This window comes from Anabrus simplex, chromosome 7, assembly GCF_040414725.1.
Source record: "Anabrus simplex isolate iqAnaSimp1 chromosome 7, ASM4041472v1, whole genome shotgun sequence".
Taxonomy (NCBI): domain Eukaryota; kingdom Metazoa; phylum Arthropoda; class Insecta; order Orthoptera; family Tettigoniidae; genus Anabrus; species Anabrus simplex.
This window is the reverse complement of record NC_090271.1, coordinates 177,802,915-177,822,897: the sequence shown is the minus strand read 5'-3', so window position 1 is coordinate 177,822,897 and position 19,983 is coordinate 177,802,915. Positions and strand designations below refer to the sequence as shown.

The 19,983-nt window shown below is 41.9% G+C and overlaps 1 non-coding gene across 1 annotated transcript; it reads left to right on the top strand.

Moving 5' to 3' along the window:
- The first annotated feature begins 1,111 nt into the window (after positions 1-1,111).
- LOC136877861 (U5 spliceosomal RNA) lies at positions 1,112-1,228 on the top strand. Its single transcript, XR_010860809.2, has one exon. It is a non-coding gene; the product is annotated as a U5 spliceosomal RNA (small nuclear RNA).
- Positions 1,229-19,983: the final 18,755 nt, after the last annotated feature.

Below are 19,983 nucleotides of genomic sequence, written 5' to 3'. Positions count from 1 at the left end.
CAGAGGTGACATTACTTTCAATTTCTTAATAAACTCTGGAAAAAAATTTTAAAGATTTTTTTAAACAAACCCTCTCCCTCTGTATGCACTTCAACGAATGGTACACGCCCTGCGTTTCATCTCTACCGAAGTACCACATTTACTGTTACAATATATATACCGGTATATATATATGTAACGTTTTATTATTACAAGTATAGTATCATATAATAATAAAGAGTAATAATAAACCAGAATAAATTTGTAATGTGGTTGTAATATGCTAAATGAATGATTATCAAATATGTGCTGAAATAATGGATAAGCAGATTACATATTCACATTGGAGAACGATGGTAGATGGATACTGTGAAGAGAAAGAGGATAGAGTAGACATAATGGACCTATAAATAATTCAAATGAATGAATTAATTGCATAGTGTGCTGATATGGGAAGCGAATGGCGAGTGTGATATCCTCGACCCCCACGCTTGTTGGTGCTGTCTGATGAAACCTCGAGTGTAGGTGCTAACTGAAGGGGCGCGGCCGCATTATTTTTTCATTTTCATTCCTCACCCTGAGGGGTTGGGGGGGGCGGGGTGAGGCGGGCCAACGGCCGCATTATCCCACAACCCAGGTAGGCCTACTGTTTGTTGTCTTGGTCCCAAATATTTTTGCCCCCGCACTTTTAATTCCTAATCGCCGCTACTGGAAAACAATATCGAATATTCGTGGGAAACATGTTTATTTGTAGTCGGAGTAAGACATTTCGTAGCATATCACAATATTAAACATGGTTCTTTTCAGCTCCGGCTGTTCTCTACAAAGCCGCAGCACATGTTTCTTTCAGTACTGATAGATAGCAGCACAAACATGAAGTACAACGCTATCTGCTGGGAGGTATTAAACAATTCCAAAAATCCATACAGTATTCAGGAGAAATACGTTTATATATTATATTAAGGAACTCTCCTACAAACAATAAGACTTAATATTAATTCCGTTGAAGGAATATGTTATTTTATAGAGAGCATAAACTAAGTAGTTTCCTTATTAAAGACAAGAAATATAATTATACTCGGAGATCTCCATCAATTCTGACCATTGAAATAACCAGACGAAAAAGTTTACTTTACTCTGGTCTCCCTTCAGATAGCATAAATGTTTCGCCTTTTACTAAAGATTTCCGTGGAGAGGGGCAGTTGATGTGTCTGTTACCAATTTGCATGACGGCTTAACCATAGGATGACATTATCTCAGAGATGAGCCATTGATTCAAACCTGTCACTTCAAATACCTAGGAATTACTCTTCAGACGTAAGGGAAAATATTCACACGTCATGTGAAATATAAGGTTGTATGTGCTGTCAGATCAATGAATGACATTAGTTATCTCAGGGACATGTCTTTGCAATCGGCAATGAGACTCCTTAAAGCGAAAATTACATCTATCGCAACGTATGGGTTGGATATAATATGGGATAATTTAAGCAAAAGTAATCTGAGAGAAAGTGAAAGCTATATTTTTGAAGAAACTGCTTTGCCTATCGAAATACACACCTTCGAGGTTGACATATAAACTAGCAGGAGAACCTTTCTTTATCGAAGAACTTCGACTGGATCACCAACTACCGTCCACAAGACAGTACAGCGAGGTTCTACAAGAACTACTAGCAAAAAATAAGATGATCCCAATTGGTTTCTACTCCACAACGGCCATGACGTCAACAGAATGGAAGGGCACTGCCTATGAACTGAGACACACAGTGACCCGTTTCGCGGTGCACGGTTTTCACCATAGAATTTGTGAAACAGAGGTGTTCCATGTGCCCACACCGCAGTGCATTTGTAAATTATGTAAAAAGACATGTGATAGATATCATGCTCTTGTGTGTTCTAAGAGATTGTCGTCGATAACACAATTATGTAAATAGTTTTATGTAATGAACATTGTGCGTACTTATTCCTTAATAATTAACCATAGTGTTAAGCCAGCAACTCAATGCAAACAAAATTTGTAATTGAACCTTCTAGTACGAATGTAGGGGATCGCTTATGCACTGACAATGTGTAGGTTGGTAGATGTTTAACTAAGACTGTAAGATTACGTCTATGTCATTGGAGACACGTTAATTTCAAATACATTGACTATGACGGAAGGAAGAGTAGTCTTGTATCAACGCCACAAAGATAATAATTATAACAACACACACCCCATAAGAATTTTCCTACTTCCTTTATATGTATGTCTCAAGTCTGTACAGAGTTATCATCCAATTTCAACAGGCATTATGAATGAGTGATTTAATTGAATTCATGCACTCATAAATTTAAAAAACCCATCTTGTCTCCCAGGTACTGGTAACTACAAACTAGGGAGAATTAATGTTCTTAGTAGTGGTGGGGACGGTTCGGTTCGGAGCAAGTATTATGACGTCATTACTCGGTTAAACCGAGTACAACTTTATCGCGGTAAATTTAAACTTTATGTTGACCTAAGCTACAGTTTATATTTATAAAGATCATTATTATCAGTGGTACTATTCTCCCTACCTTCTATTATTGGTTATTTGCTCAATTTTTATAATGCCATATGAATTAAAAACATAACAACAAACAGTGTAGGCTACTTACAAATCTGTGCTTAATATGAGGCATATCGAGTAGACGTAAATAAAGAAATAAACATACAAATGAATAAGTAAAACAATAATTCATATGGATAAACGTACCGTATTCCATAATGTGCTAAGTGACGAAATGAAATCTAGTTCTTTGAAATGTGCCTAAACTCATATAATGTCAAACATGTCATTGATAACTATGTGGTAAGGAGTTATATGTCTAATCTCTTAAGATAACATCAGTAATGGAAATAAGTAAAGTATACAGATGAACTCAATTCTTCATCTTGAAACGCATTAAAATCAGACACAACACGTTGTACACAGACAGTATGGGAAGTACCGTTAATGCTCTATATTGGACGGAGCAGGTGTTATATATGAGGAATTTCTATTCAGAAATATCAGATTTTCAGCTCGTTTTGCAGAAAGCAAGAAAGAATTTGTCCACATGAAAACACCTCATCTGCGGGCACAGATGTAGCAGCACCGGATGAGTTGGCAGGGGTGCGTGGCTGTGAGCTTGCATCCGGGAGATACCCATTGTCGGCAGCCCTGAAGATTGTTTTCCGTGGTTTCCCATTTTCACACCAGGCAAATGCTGGGGCTGTACCTTACTTAAGGCCACGGCCACTTCCTACCAACTCCTAGGCGTTTCCTATCCCATCGTCGCCATAAGACCTATCTGTGTCGGTGCGACATAAAGCCACTAGCAAAAAAACAAAAAACAAAACAGATATATCAGATATGCTAAAGTAAGCAAGAGCAAGTTCACTTACGGATATTGAATTTTCACGACCGCATTATAATGGAAATCGACTTTCAACCTATTAGGTCCTGTTAAGTAGGCCTACATGTAGTACATGTTGAAGATATGTTAAGTACAGAACAAACATGGCCATCCGGACACCAGTAGGATCCGAACCCACAACCTCCCGCTTTCGCGTTAGTAGCTCTACCAATTGAGCTATGGTGGCCTAGCTCAGCTTTGTTCTATTGCCAAGGATCGAAGCTACAGGTCTGGCTCTATCCTCTGTCCTCTACAACCATCAGTGACTGCATGTCTTCGCATACAAAAGTAACCAAACTCCTATGCAACTTACTTTTTCCTGCACTATCTCTTCCATACGTAGGAATGGAATTACTTTCACGATGTGCAACTGTATCTTGCACCATGTCCTTACGATGCGCCCGTTTTATGTGATTCCATAAATTTGACGTTCCTGTACAATAGATTTGATAGCAAATTTTACAAGTAGCGGATTTTCTACCTGGACTGCTAGTAAAATACTGCCATGCTTGGGAGGACTTTCGTGGCATTATTGCTTCTTGCTTATTACAAATATCGATAGAAAATATAGCTCAATAACTTAAAACAAAGATATACTCGTATGTACAAGGAAACATACAAGTAGAACAGACGTCTCAGTCTGGAGTCTGAACAACAGCACAGTGGTGTTGCGAGTGTAGCCTGGCTGCAGTAGTGGCGATTAGGAATTAAAAGTGCGGGGGCAAAAAAATATACAGACAAAATGCAGTACCCGGGTTTGTGGGATATTGCCGGGGGGATCTAGGGGGGGGGGGGAGGGATATACATCAAAACTGAAAATGAAAAGCAACAAAAGGGTAAGTTGTATATACTCTCTGAGCGAATATCGACAGAGAAGTAAAGGTTGACAATTTACCAATTTCTTCTTCTTCTTAATCTGTTTACCCTCTAGGGTCGGTTTTTCCTTAGGACTCAGCGAGGGATCCCACCTCTACAGCCTCAAGGGCAGTGTCCTGGAGCGTGAGAAATTAGGTCAGGGATACAACTGTGGAGAATGACCAGTACCTCGTCCAGACAGCTTCACCTGCTATGCTGAACAGGGGCCTTGGTGGGAGATGGGAAGATTGGAAGGGATAGACAAGGAAGAGTGAAGGAAGCGGCCGTGGCCTTGAGTTAGGTACCATCCCAGCATTTGCCTGGAGGAGAAGTGGGAAACCATGGAAAACCACTTCCAGGATGGCTGAGGTGGGTATCGAACCCATCTCTACTCAGTTGACCTCCCAAGGCTGAGTGGACACCGTCCCAGCCCTAGTACCATTTTTTAAATTTCGTGGCAGAGCCTGGAATCGAACCCGGGCCTCCGGGGGTGGCAGCTAATCACACTAACCACTTACCACAGAGGCGGACGATTTTGTTAATAATAAAATAAAAAAAGGAATGAATTAGCTGATAAGACAACGGGGCTTGTACAAATTTATTTTTTAAATAATTCCTATAATTCCTTGTTTCAGTCGGCTAAAATGGAATAAAAATGTAATATTTTCTCCAGAAAGTGGAGGGGCAATCCCCGTCGCCCCCCCCCCCCACCTAATCCCCCTACTGATTTTAACAGAAGAGGAAGTGATAGTCACTTAGAGATGTCCAGTAAAAAGATAAATAAGAGGATAGGTTGACACCCTTATCAGACTAAGAGAATAAAGTTTTAGCCAAGCAGTTTCAGCTATCTCAAGGATAACTAGGAGGTCACGTCTTCGTCTCGCCTATGTGTAAATAGGGCCGGCCGTACATTCACGCTGACAAGAGGATGTGACGTGACTTAATATTTATTGTGTTTCAGATACTGAATGTGTCATGGTTGCATTGTCACCTTGTTTGATTTCTTGTGTATTGTTTGGGCATTCGGTACAGTGGGGTTGATAACTATGGTGGCATTGTCATTGTTTCATACTAGTGTACTTTGGAGGGGATTTTTCGTTAATTTAGGAAGGTTTTTCTATTCAATTCGGGTTTTATTGTTCAATCATTTCTAATCCCAGTGTCGCCAAGATTTTGATTTGTTATAAAGTCCGTGCATAGAATACCAAATAATTAATATCGCCCTGGTGATTGTTTAAGGGAGTACCGGGCGAGTTAGCTGTGCGGTTAGGGGCACGCGGCTGTGAGCTTGCATCCGGGAAATAGTGGGTTCGAAACCCACTGTCGGCAGCCCTGAAGATGGTTTTCCGTGGTTTCCCATTTTCACACCAGGAAAATGCTGGAATTGTCCCTTAATTAAGGCCACGGCCTCTTCCTTCCAACTCCTAGGCCTCTCCTACTCCATCGTCGCCATAAGACCTACCTGTGTCGGTGCGACGTAAAAGCTACTAGCAAAAAGAAAGTTTAAGGGAGTATTTATTCAAATCAAACAACTCACAAATAATAACCTTGAAGAATGTGAGATTTGATTCCATTGTTCAGGGGTTCGACCCTGAAATTTTATTACGAAAATCTTGTAAGGTATGATTTCTATATTGCTTAATTAACATCCGAAAGGGGTGTGAAAGTACCACTCTTATCAATTTGATTGTCCGCTTCTCATTCGACGTAGCTCAGTTGTTGCCTGTCCCCTTTCCCATTATGTTACCTAATTAATATTGCCTTCCAGAACCGTCCACCACTAAAGGCTGATGAAGTATTTTAAGGGTAGTGGTGGCGGTGATTATTGTTTTAAGAGGAAGTATAACTAGGCAACCATCCTCTATATAACAGTAATCAGAGAGAAAAAAATGGAAGGGATCCGACACTCGAAAAATGAAGATATCGGCCAAAGGAAGACAAAGGCCACGAAGGGCGGGAAAATGAAAGGCACTCTAGGCCTCGCAACCTAATAACGTCGGGGTCGGAAAAGAACAAGAGTTGACCAAGAGAGGTCGGAAGTATAGATGAAAGTGAGGAGCCTGGTACAAGTAAGCGGAACCAATGACAGGACTCAGCTCAGGGATCCATGGTCACCAACCCACTCCCCAAAGTTGAGAGTTTCTGTGCCCGTTTTAGTCGTCTCTTACGACAGGCATATGATACCGTGGGTGTTATTCTACCGCCCCCGCCTAGAAGGGAATTTTAAGGGTAAAGCGCTAGGGGAAAATATGTAATGAACAAATTAGAAACCTACAACACATGCTTTCCCCAACCAAAACTATTTCTATCACCACGTCACTTATTCTTAGTCAGTCATACCGGTATAGTCGGGTCTTTGGCAAAATGGTCTGCGCAGTGCCTTCGATTCAGAGTGCCCCAGATTAGGATCCCGGCCGGATCGAGAATTTTAACTGCGTAGCATTAAAAAGGACATCCGGGCGTAAAACTGGGCCAAATCCACACGAAATTGGGAAAGAGGTCAGGAAAAAGAAATGGAAGATTATTAGTTAGTCATGTATCTTCACAGTAGTCATTCTCTTGTTCGTGTTCCTTGTAACCCGCGTCTGTGACGACATACAGGCTCGCTCCACGGTAAGGGGACATAGAGCAATAGGCAACGTGTGTTCTCGCAGGAGGTCTGCCAGTTGGACAGTGATTGCAGCTTATTTTCATATACAGAACAGATTTTTTCAGAGGCGTAATTTTGGCTTTTATTTTTTTGAAGTTTCACTGGTGATTTAAACTGTAAACTAGAGAGCCCGTGCTGTTCCATAACATTCGTTATAAATAGATCAGATATACAATTGCTCCATGCGCTGCCCGAGTACTCTTGTGAACGTCTACTTTTAGGATTTGTATTACCTGTTAATTATGTGTGAAGTGATCGTTTGTAGATTACTTTATTGTGACGTTCACTGATGATTTGCGGTGTGTTTTTACAATTTGTTTTACATTGCACTGAGCTGTGCTTCTGGTCATTGGGGGTGGGGGGAATAAACCCCGACCCAAATACCAGCGACAATTTAGGCTGGGAAGACTTGGCAGCAATTAAGGAGATAGTGAGGGAAATTATACAAGAAAACTGCCCTTGGGACCAGATGAAGGAAATGATGAAAGAGCAATCAAAGGAGATAGGGAATATGAAGAAATGACTGGAAGCAAAGGCAGAGGAACCGATGAACAAAACGTGTAGCAATGGGAAAGAAGTAGAGCAGTTAAGAGGGAAAGTAAAAAATCTGGAAGAGGAGGTGCTGAAGTTGAAGAAAGAAGCACAAGTATGCAACCAGGAGAGAATGAAGAAATCCATGGTGTTCAGTAAGATGAGAAGGAAGGCAAGGTGGACGTAATTTTTAAGGTAGTGGAGGTCATCCAGAACAAGATGAAAATAAATGTTAGTGAAGTGGACATAGACGATGTGGAAAGAGTGGGTAAAGCTAAAGGTCGCAGACCAATTAGAGTAAAGTTACTATCCTCTTTAATGGCAGAAATTGTGTTAAGGAATAGCAGTAATTTACAAGGACACAAAATGTGGGTAAAGAGAGATATGAGTAAAGAAGGAAGTAAAAATATAAAAAATTTGAAGCGGCACCTATGGAGGGCGAGACACCAAGGGCTGAAGGCACACATAAGGGGCAGCGGCTAGTGGTGTCAAACGAAAGATGGTTTCGAGAGTGGCCGGTGTCAAAACTGAAAGCGATGGACGATTATTCCAGAACGGACGAGCAAGTGATGACAAGGCAAGATGGAAGGAATGACTCAAAGCGAGTTACGGAACGAGTGGAGGTAAGTAAGGAGAGCAACTCAGGAGGAAATTGGCAGCGCAGTGCGGATGTGGAAAAAGGGAGTCGGGAATTGGTGAGGGGGGAAAGTCTCAAGAAGCTTTAAGAGCAGAGTGCAGTGGACAAGTGAACAATAAAGGTGGTGATATGCTTGCCGAACAGAAAGGAAAAGGAGCTATGAGCAAAGGAAGAAGTATTAGTCTAAAAGAATTGTGGGGTAAAAGGTATAAAGGTTTGGAGGATAAAGAGGGAGGAGAGCGACAAAAATGTTAAGAAAAGGAGAGGGCGAGTTGGCCGTGCGCGTAGAGGCGCGCGGCTGTGAGCTTGCATCCGGGAGATAGTAGGTTCGAATCCCACTATCGGCAGCCCTGAAGATGGTTTTCCGTGGTTTCCCATTTTCACACCAGGCAAATGCTGGGGCTGTACCTTAATTAAGGCCACGGCCGCTCCCTTCCAACTCCTAGGCCTTTCCTATCCCATCGTCGCCATAAGACCTATCTGTGTCGGTGCGACGTAAAGCCCGTAGCAAAAAAAAAAAAAAAAAAAAAAAGAAAAGGAGAAATGGAGTCAGAAAGTGAGAGGGCTATGGTAAAGAGAAGCAAGATGTCACCGCTCACCACCCTCTAGGACCCCGGTACCACCTAGGGATGATGAGGTGAATAACCTTACCCACCAGGGTGAGAGAAGAAGAGAGCGAGAAAGGACGGAGAGAGAGAGGAAGAGAGAGAGAGAGAGAGAGAGAGAGAGGTAGAGACCCTGGCGAGAAGGTTGTTAGCGTGTCCGCCCCAAAATGGGAGTTATAGCGAACACGAGGAAGGGTGATGGGCACAAGAAGAACAACAACAAGTACAGTCACAATATAAAAAAACAAGAACCATAGAAAACTTACCGGAAACAGCGGAGGAAGACGACTAAAAGGCCGTGGAAGTTAATCAGAGGCAGTGCTCCACCGAACGTGGCGAATGAAAACCAACATTTACATGAAGTTTAAAAAAACTTAATGGAAGGGCGAATAGTAAGTAACAAACCAAGTCATTAAGTTGATAAAACCGAAGTTTATTTTAAAACGTAAGGCCAAAATGTAAATAAAATAAACGTAAGGTTGAAAAATGGAAAGGGAAGTTAACAATAATTTAAATAAATAAGAATATACCCAGGTAGGGTTTAAAAGAAAATTAATTCATTACTAATTGACAATTAATGGAAAATAAATACTCTTTAACAGATAATAAATGGGGAACTTTATGAAAACAACAAAGAAAGGAAAGGGGTGACCTCCGTACCAAATAAAATGTGATCAGAAAACAACGGAAAACCAATAGACTCTCTTACATAAGTACAACTTGAAATAAAATGTGATCGATCACGGATAGTTATTTAATAAAAAAACTAAGTTAACAATTATTCAATAAACTGGATCTTCAACGCGGTCGCTTCTCATAATTACCAAATTTGAAAACGTTCAGTTTACACCAAGGACAGTTTCCAAGGCAAACAGAATTTTACGTAAAAATACCTCCTCACGCGGGGCAAGGAAATGGTAACACAATATTAAAGGAGGAGAAAATAAATAAATTAATTTAAACAGTAAACGATACACTCAACCCCGAAATATATAAATCAAGATCCACACAGGCACAACACGCCAGACAACGCATAATCCGACAACAATACCCCCACGAACCGTTGCCAAGGTAACCACTAAACAAAAGCAACGCCTCCTAAAACACGGAGGAAACCAGGCAAGAGAAAATAAATTTAATTCACCCAAAAACCCCAGAAGGGGGGAGGGGAGAAGAAAACATACCAAACGAATTAGAAAACAAACACACGAAAGCAAACAGAAAGCCGAAGAAGGCAAGGCTCGATACCTTGGAGGCTGTACCTTGGTTTACAAAGAAGGTTACAATTTGAAAGTGCCAAAAGTAGATCAGTAAAATTTTAAATTAATAATTCCAATTTAGTTCATGGTGAACCTTCCACATTACTGTGATTAGCTGCCGAAACTGTTTTTCAGATTTTCGATACCACACACGCAAATAGGAATTAATTTAACGGCGAAGTCCAAATATTTATTATTATTATTTTTCCAGAAATGTTCGAAAATATCAAAATCCTCTTCAGGACGACGTTTAAAGTGTGTCAAACACTGGTACATACCCTTGGTGATGAAGAAAAGAAAGGAATTTTAACCTGACATTGTTGACGAAGAAATACAGTCACACCACTGGCATCCAGACCTCGTTGTGAAGTATCCAGACGAACAATAAAACCAAAACATGATCAGAAGGAAAGGCAGGAGGTCTCCAATTAGTTCATCTGGGGCAAATTCCCGTTATCGTGGAGATTACGGTGGTTTCCAGGTACTCCACGACTCCATGACGCCGGACACAAAACCACACGAGCTCGACAACATGGCTGATCAAAGCGAACTCACCTCGCGTCGGCAAGCAAGCGAGGAGGAGGCCAGTTTTGCCTGGTAGTAGGACTGCGCATGCGCAACCAAACAGAGCTAGGAGATACTGCGCGCGGCCTACATTAGTTTAAAACGGTATGTGGAGCCGTCAATTGACACAGATATTTCTAGGGCTCACAGGCCAGCTCAAAATGTTTATAAGGGGGAGGCTCACATTATTTAATACTGTCTCAGCCCTCCCGCCCCGAATCGACGACAAAATCTCATGCACATGCCATCAATGATGAGGTGGTCACACATACACTAAATTTGGGCGAAGTTGTCCAACAGAAAACGACCACCAAGATTAACTCATTTTAGTTAGGAGTTCACATGACCAGGTTAATAGTCCAAGACACAGTTCCATATCACATAGTTTTTAGAAGTAATTGGCGGGGTGCGATTAACATCAGTGTCCAGAAACGTTAACCGAGCACTCGGAAAATCACCAGAGTAATGTTTGTCATCAAATAGAGAGCACAATGACCAGAGTTCGCCAAATATTCAGTTTCACCCAATACACATTGTTTCAATGCATCACACTATGATACAATTTATGACACATGACGCAGTTCACCTTGAGGTTTGGCAACTCTCACACTAATCACAGATATACTGACCAAAATTAAACGAAAACCACATGACTATAAGTCCACGCATTCAGGTTATTTTCTCAAGCGCGGTGGTAAATTAATTTTTAATGCATGAATACCTTTACAAGTCTCCTTTGATATTAAGGAAATGCATGATCTTGTGTTGCAAAGGGAGACAACAGGGGAAATGAAACGCACCGGAAAACCCGAATGGGGGCAAAACCACAAGAAGAGGGAGGAACAAAAAACAAATCAGGAAATAAAGTAGGTGAGTTTTCAGTTACAGGATCCACAGATCCGCCAATTAACTTTACATAGGCTAGTTACCAACAAACTAGCTGAAGCCCAGAGCTTTCCACTTGGTCCAATATAGTACCGAAGGGAAGGAGGGTCCATTCAACGACACTTAAGAAATCAAAGGGAAACTACATAAAATATACCATGTTACTCCGCCACGAAGGACACTTAGCCATGACACGTGGAGAAACAATTAACAAGAACACATAGAAACATAGGGTACAATCCCACATATAATACCAACTAGGACTAAGACAGATATCCCTAAGGATCAAGAACATAACGGAAGGGAAATCAGTAATATTACTCAAGCACAAATCACCCACAAGAAAAATATATAAGTAAAGGTACAGGACCACTCCAAAGAATAGACGTCCTTGGAACATATGGTTTAGAATAGCGGGCGTTAAACTAAGAGGACACATGAATGACCTATCAAATTACACTTTTAGATATTGGAGTGACACACACAAAACCACAGAGTGGCGAACTCGTCAATCGGTCCAAAGGTCAAGAACGAGGGGTTGAGCAAAATACAAACCACACTGGGATCGGCAATTTATCCTAGTTCACCAACAAACACAGGTAAGGACTCAAGCATAGAAACCTAATTTTGAACAAACCAACGGAAAACCAACAGAGAGAAGGGACGCAGAACCTACACGAGTTACAGATAGGTAAGACAGGCAACAGTAGCCTCGATGGGCAATCAGGAGACTCCTATAGGTTACCCGATGGAAAAAATCGCGATCAGTCAGTCATCCATAACGGCCACATCAAGGTACAGCTACCAAAAATAAATGCGCGGGGCAACGGGTACAGAATAGTAACCACAAGCCTAATTCTGCGTGAGGAAGAACAAGTCGAAAATCCCAGACCCAACAGATAACTAAGAAATGCCCACCCGAAGGTGTACTTCCTCGGAGTAGTGGATACCAAACCAAGAGCCAAATCTACCGCGACACAGAGGTAAATTAAAGGACAAATCACATCCCAACCAAGGTGTCTTGACAGCCAAACAACGTAATCCAAAACACGATTACCTAAATAATGACAAGGTAGCAGCACGGGTAATTCATAGAGAGATAAAGGATAGCTATCCTCAACGCGTGCTCACAGACTACAACCCAACAGTACAATACAAAGCAGAAATTACAACAGCAAACCAGGTACCGATTAAGGACTAGTCCATCCCACAGAAGCGCCAAAGGAGAAATATCCTCAGGAAGGAAGTCCGACAGTACCACCGAAAACTCCACACGCCAACCGGTAGATAAGGAAAATTACACTATGTTACTAACGGTCCACCATTCAAAAGGATCCAAACAACTCACAACAACATTACCAAGTTACAACACAGGAGATACCACCATAATGCAGGCAGGAGTGCACCAACCGAACGCCCACAGAAAAAATGGAGACAGATATTCTACATAACCCCAAAACGACCCCCAAAATCGAAAGGTTAGGAAGATAAATTCAGCCCAAAAACCCTTTACAGGAAAAGTGATATAGAGGGTTCACGCATAGAAAACCACTTTTAGAACAGCCGCGAAGGGTGCCCAAAAGGAGGAGTGTCAGATCACTCAATCATGGATGAATACAAACGTCAGAATCCGGAACAGAAACACCTTTAAGACGCGCGGTCCATGCAGAAGGCAAGTAGGGAACTTTTCCGACACCGACAGATCGAAACACACCACAATCAGAAATCGTACAATACTAAAATGGCACAAATAGCAACCCAATCATGACTAAGCACCACACATCTTCAGACACGCGCACACAATGAAAGGATGACAAAATGGTAAACACTCAGGCACCAGACACACTCCCTTACATTCCATCCCAGGCACACCATAGCTCAGCAATGATTAAGTCACAAGATGATCAAAGGGTTCAGCGGAAGGAATCCGATGCGGAGCCACAGAAGAAACAAATCATTGAAATTACATAAGCCTAGAGAAAACAGAGGGACAACAAAGCACAATTTAAGTTAGATGTCATCAGATTTCCCCAAAGGAACTTCGTTAGCGCACTACATAAGCATAAGGTTAGATAACGAGGATATCAATCCCAAGGTATTAATACCACCATCACAAGACAATTAAGGAAAGACAATTTCTAACTACAAGGATCCACACCTAGAAACAGTAACATACAAGAAGTACTAAATTAGAGTCACCAACACGAGGCACAGAAGGACCAGATTGACTCGCTCGCCATCCCACAGTATGTGTGCTAAATTCACTAACAATACAGGTCAGTTACCAAAGGTGCATCCATCCAGCGGAAGATGCGGTACAATTTGCCAGATCAACCAGGTTTAATTTGAGAAACATGAACGCGCCTAATACGCTTTGCTACAGGGTCGCTTACTAAAATAGAAACGGGAGACAAGAACTCCAACACAGTGCACGGGCCTTGGTACCTAGGGGCAAGTTTTGCCGAAAACTTATTCACGGCCTTACTCATTGGGTAGCACTTAACATACACGAGATCACCAACATTGAATTTTGACGGTTTCCTACCTTTATCGTACTGCCTTTTGACCTTTTCGTATGACACAGCTAGATTCCTTTTTGCTTCGTTCCAGATCTTTTGAACATCATTAGGCCTAGATAGGTCTGGGAGAAGATCCTCAATACATAGCAGGTTAGACATAGGGGAGTACGGAGTATAGCCAAACATTAAAGACATAGGCGTCTTACCATGGGACTCATGAGTAGCGGAATTGAAAGCATGGGCCAACCAATGCAGACAGGAGTCCCATTTGGACTGGTTGTCATGATGATACGCTATCAACGCAGATTTTAAGTTCCGATTCAACCTCTCTGCATAAGAAGGATTTGGATAGTATGGAATAGTGGTGACATGTGAAATGCCCAACTCAAACAGATACCTTTTGAAGGAGTTACTGGTGAAAGAACTAGCGTTGTCAGACACTAAGAACTTAGGTGGGCCAAATGATGCAAAGATGGAATTTAGACAGGAGATAGAGGTGCGTGAATTAGTGGACCTGGTGGGGAAGATCCAACAGAATCGGGAGAAGGCATCTATACAGACAAAAATGTGGGTGTTTCCCAAGGAAGATCGGGGGAGGGGTCCTACGAAATCTATGAACAGTCGTTCCATGGGGCGCGAAGCTTGTGATGAAGACAATAATCCTACCCGGTTATTCAAATTAGGTTTGCTGATGGCGCAAGATTTACAAGATTTGACCATGTTCCTGATATCACTATCCATTTTCTTCCAAACAAAGAATTGCCTGATTTTCAACCGAGTTTTGAAATTTCCTAGATGACCGCCAAGGGGTGAACAGTGGTAATACTTGAAAATGACAGGTACCAGAACTTTAGGAACGACAATTTTGGAATTATGGTCCTTGCGACCCTTACAACAGAGAACACCCTTAGATAAGGAGTAAGGTTTCACTTCGATCCCGCTACTGATTGTATCAATGATCCTTTTCAGATCCGGATCAGTTTTTTGATGATCTCCAATTTCTTGATACAGCAATGGGGAGTCGGTGAGGATGGCACTAACTCCAACGGTATTGACAGCAAGCTCATCGACACATGGGTTGGCTTCCGCACAAGGATTACCTTCAAACATCCTGCTCAAGCCATCGGCAATGACGTTCTCAGACCCACGAATGTGGCGAACATTGAAATTATAGGATGAGATCCGTAATGCCCATCTAGTTATCCTACCGGTCCTTTTGGGTCGGTTCAACACCCAAGAAAGAGCCTGATTATCCGTTTCCAGATCGAAGTTGACGTGTTCAATGAAAGATCGAAATTTCTCCAGTGCAAACAGCACTGCTAGACACTCTAATTCATAAATGGAGTACTTAGACTCCAGATCATTGAGGACCCTGGATACGTAGGCCACGGGCCTACGCCCATCTTCATGTTCTTGTAACAGAACGCCAGCAATAGCACGCCCGGAGGCATCAGTTTGGACAATGAAACGTTTCTCAAAATCAGGAATAGCTAACAAAGGTGCATTAATCAGTGCGACCTTCAATGAATTGAAAGCTTCCTCCTGGGCTTTACCCCAAGTAAATTTTACATTCTTTTTCCTAAGGTCGTTCAACGGGGCAGCCACTTCAGCAAAGTTAGGGATGAATTTTCTAAAGAAATTGACCATACCAATGAATCGAGCAACGCCCTTGACATCTTTGGGAGGTGGAAAATCCCTAATGGCTTGAGTTCTGGAATGATCTATGGAAACGCCTTCAGAAGAAACTACAGGTCCCAAGAAAGACATGCTGGGTCTGGCGAAAGCTACCTTTGATAACTTCACTGTAAGGCCGGCTTTCCTTAACCGTAGCAATACTTCCCTAACGTGCACCATATGTTCCTCGAAGGTATTCGAATAAATTAATAAATCGTCCAGGTAATTAAAGACATAGCTGAACTTAATGTCAGAGAGAATGGAATTTAACAACCTCGACAACACAGCTGCTCCACAGCTGAGTCCGAACGGGAGTCTGAGGAACTCATACAAGTTCCAGTCGGTGATGAAGGCAGTGAGGGGAATAGATCTCTTCGATAAGGGCACTTGGTAATAAGCCTGGTTCAAATCCAGGACAGTGAAAAATTTTGCACCTGAGAACCATCCAAAACAAGTATGAAGGTCGGGTAAAGGAATAGATTGGAGTACAATCTTACTATTTAGAGCCCTATAGTCAATCACAGCGCGATAACCCCCAGAAGGTTTGGGTACCAAGAACACAGGGGACGCATACGGGGAAGTCGAAGGTCTGATCACTCCGTCTCTTTCCATTTGCTCAATGATTTTCTTTAATTCCAACATACGGGGTGGGGAAAGGCGATAAGGAGGGGATCGAACAGGCTGCAGGTCAGACAACTCAATGTCATACTCGAGTACGTTGGTCAAGCCTAACTTGCTAGTGAACACATCAGGAAATTCCCTGCAAAGATCACGAACTTGCCGTGCTTCGGCATCTCCTAAATGATTCAAGTCAAGCCGATCGATGTCACTAGACTCATCTGACTCAGGGTAACCCGCACACAAAACTTTAGGCATTTTCAAGGGAAAGTTAATCAATTCAAATTTCAGGTCAGGAGAAAATTTAAAAAAGAAATTTCGACACTGAGGATCCAAAACGACACCGGCCCAAGATAGAAAATTGGTACCCAGAATAATGTTACATGATAAATTGGATGTCACCAGGCACTTGACCTTCCAAGTGAAATTCCCAATCCTCAACTTGACCTTCACAGTCCCCAAAATATTTAAAAACTGACAATTAGCCGAAACGCATCTTAGATTAGTGGGTTTTATTTCCGGAAGTTTACACGAGGATTTCTTTTGACAATACCAGGCATAATTCATCAAGCATACTACGCTTCCAGTATCAAGAAGAGCATCTACGGGTTCATTGTTGACCTCGACAAAAGTGCACGTGCCAGAGGAGGGGGCATGAGCAGAAATACTATTGCACCTTGGGGGACACACGGGTCTTTTACGAGATTCAGAGTTTACAAACTTAGTATTGGCAGACTTTGCCCTTTCCCTTTCTAGTCATTGAGTACCATTTCTGTCTACCAAGGGGCAATTTCTTTTAACATGCTGTCTAGAGCCACAGGAATAGCAAGCGCCTGGACCACGTCTAACGTCAGGGCAGGAATTTCTTAGATGATTTCGGGACCCACAGTTGTAACATTTACGGGCATTCACTACTTTAGGTGTTGACGGAAGGACGGGACAATTGGTGGTAGTAGTAGGGGGAGGGAAATTCACAGGTCTGGAGGCATCCCCATGTTTGACATCTTCAGCAAAGGAACAGGCCTCTTCCAATTCTTGAAAGGTAGTAGGGCAACGGGTTAAGGAAAGATAGGAGCGGTACGCAGGAGATATTCCTTTTAAAATTCTAGAGACCATTTCACATTCTGGCACAGAAATTCTAAAAACCTTGCAAAAGAATCGCAGATCCAGCACATAAGTTAGCAAGTTCTCATGCAGGAACTGGGTCCGGAAACAGTGTTGGGGCACAAGACTTTGGAGAGCAAGAGAGGGAATGAATTTGGAAAGAACAAGTTCATGAAAGGTGCTAATCGATAAATTTTTAGAGATAGCTTCAGAAATTTCTCTCTTTAGAATCCCTTCACAATGAGGGAAGAGGGCGCGGAAAATCCCCAAATCATCGACTGAGTACACATTACCAGTCTCGGTCAACTCCACCAGAAACCGTAGGAATCGAATACACTCATCGATAGAATTTACAGAAAAGGACTTCACTCCCCGAAAAACTTCCTTTAAACAGTTAGGCGATGACGCCGAATTTAGCTTAGAGACTAAGGTTTCCAGTAAAGGAGCAGTCACACAACACGGACCTTGGGCATGGGTCGAGGACGCAATTTGGTGGGAAGAGACACTCTGGGTAGGTACAGAAGGGTTAAGTGCAGTAGAAATAGAACAATTCTCCATATCTCTGTTAATTAACAGCAAATCTAAATCAGAGGTGATGCCAGAAACCACCGTTAACAATCTAGCACATTCTGACACAAAAACAGAATCAGGCTTAATAGATAATATATCCTGAATTCGGCCCGAGTAGTGGTCAGCTCTGGCCCTCAGCCGGTTTACTTGGGCTTTGGACGGAGGCAATTCAATAAACTCTTCACGAATAATATTAATTTCGTTAAGATTGTCACAGATCAGGTTAAGGTACTCACCCACTCGACTCCTGTCAATAGAAAATACATTAATGGGGACCTGGGAGTTGGCTGATAGCAAGGCAGCGCACTCAGCAACAGTACGGGCAGGTTCAAGGCCACGAATGGATAACTCGTACTCCAATTCGGCACGACGCAGGAAGGAGGGGTTCGTAACGGCACGTGCCATGGTAGCAAACATGGAACAAAATAATCAAAAAATTACACAAGATCCTTGCACTCCCTTTTACAATAGTTATTGACAATAACACTTTTAGTTTTTTAATTTTTGATTTCCATCCGCCAACATTCGCCACAGCACTGCACCATGCAAGGGTAGGAGGGGAGGAAAGTTAGGCTGCAGAAGGCAGAAACAACAGAGATTAGGCAGCAGAGCAACAACAACAACAACAACAGGTCTGCTACCACACAAATCGGGTTCAGAACAACAGTGGAACAACAAACAACCACCGCTCTGATACCACTCTCACCGCTCACCACCCTCTAGGACCCCGGTACCACCTAGGGATGATGAGGTGAATAACCTTACCCACCAGGGTGAGAGAAGAAGAGAGCGAGAAAGGACGGAGAGAGAGAGGAAGAGAGAGAGAGAGAGAGAGAGAGAGAGAGAGGTAGAGACCCTGGCGAGAAGGTTGTTAGTGTGTCCACCCCAAAATGGGAGTTATAGCGAACACGAGGAAGGGTGATGGGCACAAGAAGAACAACAACAAGTACAGTCACAATATAAAAAAACAAGAACCATAGAAAACTTACCGGAAACAGCGGAGGAAGACGACTAAAAGGCCGTGGAAGTTAATCAGAGGCAGTGCTCCACCGAACGTGGCGAATGAAAACCAACATTTACATGAAGTTTAAAAAAACTTAATGGAAGGGCGAATAGTAAGTAACAAACCAAGTCATTAAGTTGATAAAACCGAAGTTTATTTTAAAACGTAAGGCCAAAATGTAAATAAAATAAACGTAAGGTTGAAAAATGGAAAGGGAAGTTAACAATAATTTAAATAAATAAGAATATACCCAGGTAGGGTTTAAAAGAAAATTAATTCATTACTAATTGACAATTAATGGAAAATAAATACTCTTTAACAGATAATAAATGGGGAACTTTATGAAAACAACAAAGAAAGGAAAGGGGTGACCTCCGTACCAAATAAAATGTGATCAGAAAACAACGGAAAACCAATAGACTCTCTTACATAAGTACAACTTGAAATAAAATGTGATCGATCACGGATAGTTATTTAATAAAAAAACTAAGTTAACAATTATTCAATAAACTGGATCTTCAACGCGGTCGCTTCTCATAATTACCAAATTTGAAAACGTTCAGTTTACACCAAGGACAGTTTCCAAGGCAAACAGAATTTTACGTAAAAATACCTCCTCACGCGGGGCAAGGAAATGGTAACACAATATTAAAGGAGGAGAAAATAAATAAATTAATTTAAACAGTAAACGATACACTCAACCCCGAAATATATAAATCAAGATCCACACAGGCACAACACGCCAGACAACGCATAATCCGACAACAATACCCCCACGAACCGTTGCCAAGGTAACCACTAAACAAAAGCAACGCCTCCTAAAACACGGAGGAAACCAGGCAAGAGAAAATAAATTTAATTCACCCAAAAACCCCAGAAGGGGGGAGGGGAGAAGAAAACATACCAAACGAATTAGAAAACAAACACACGAAAGCAAACAGAAAGCCGAAGAAGGCAAGGCTCGATACCTTGGAGGCTGTACCTTGGTTTACAAAGAAGGTTACAATTTGAAAGTGCCAAAAGTAGATCAGTAACATTTTAAATTAATAATTCCAATTTAGTTCATGGTGAACCTTCCACATTACTGTGATTAGCTGCCGAAACTGTTTTTCAGAT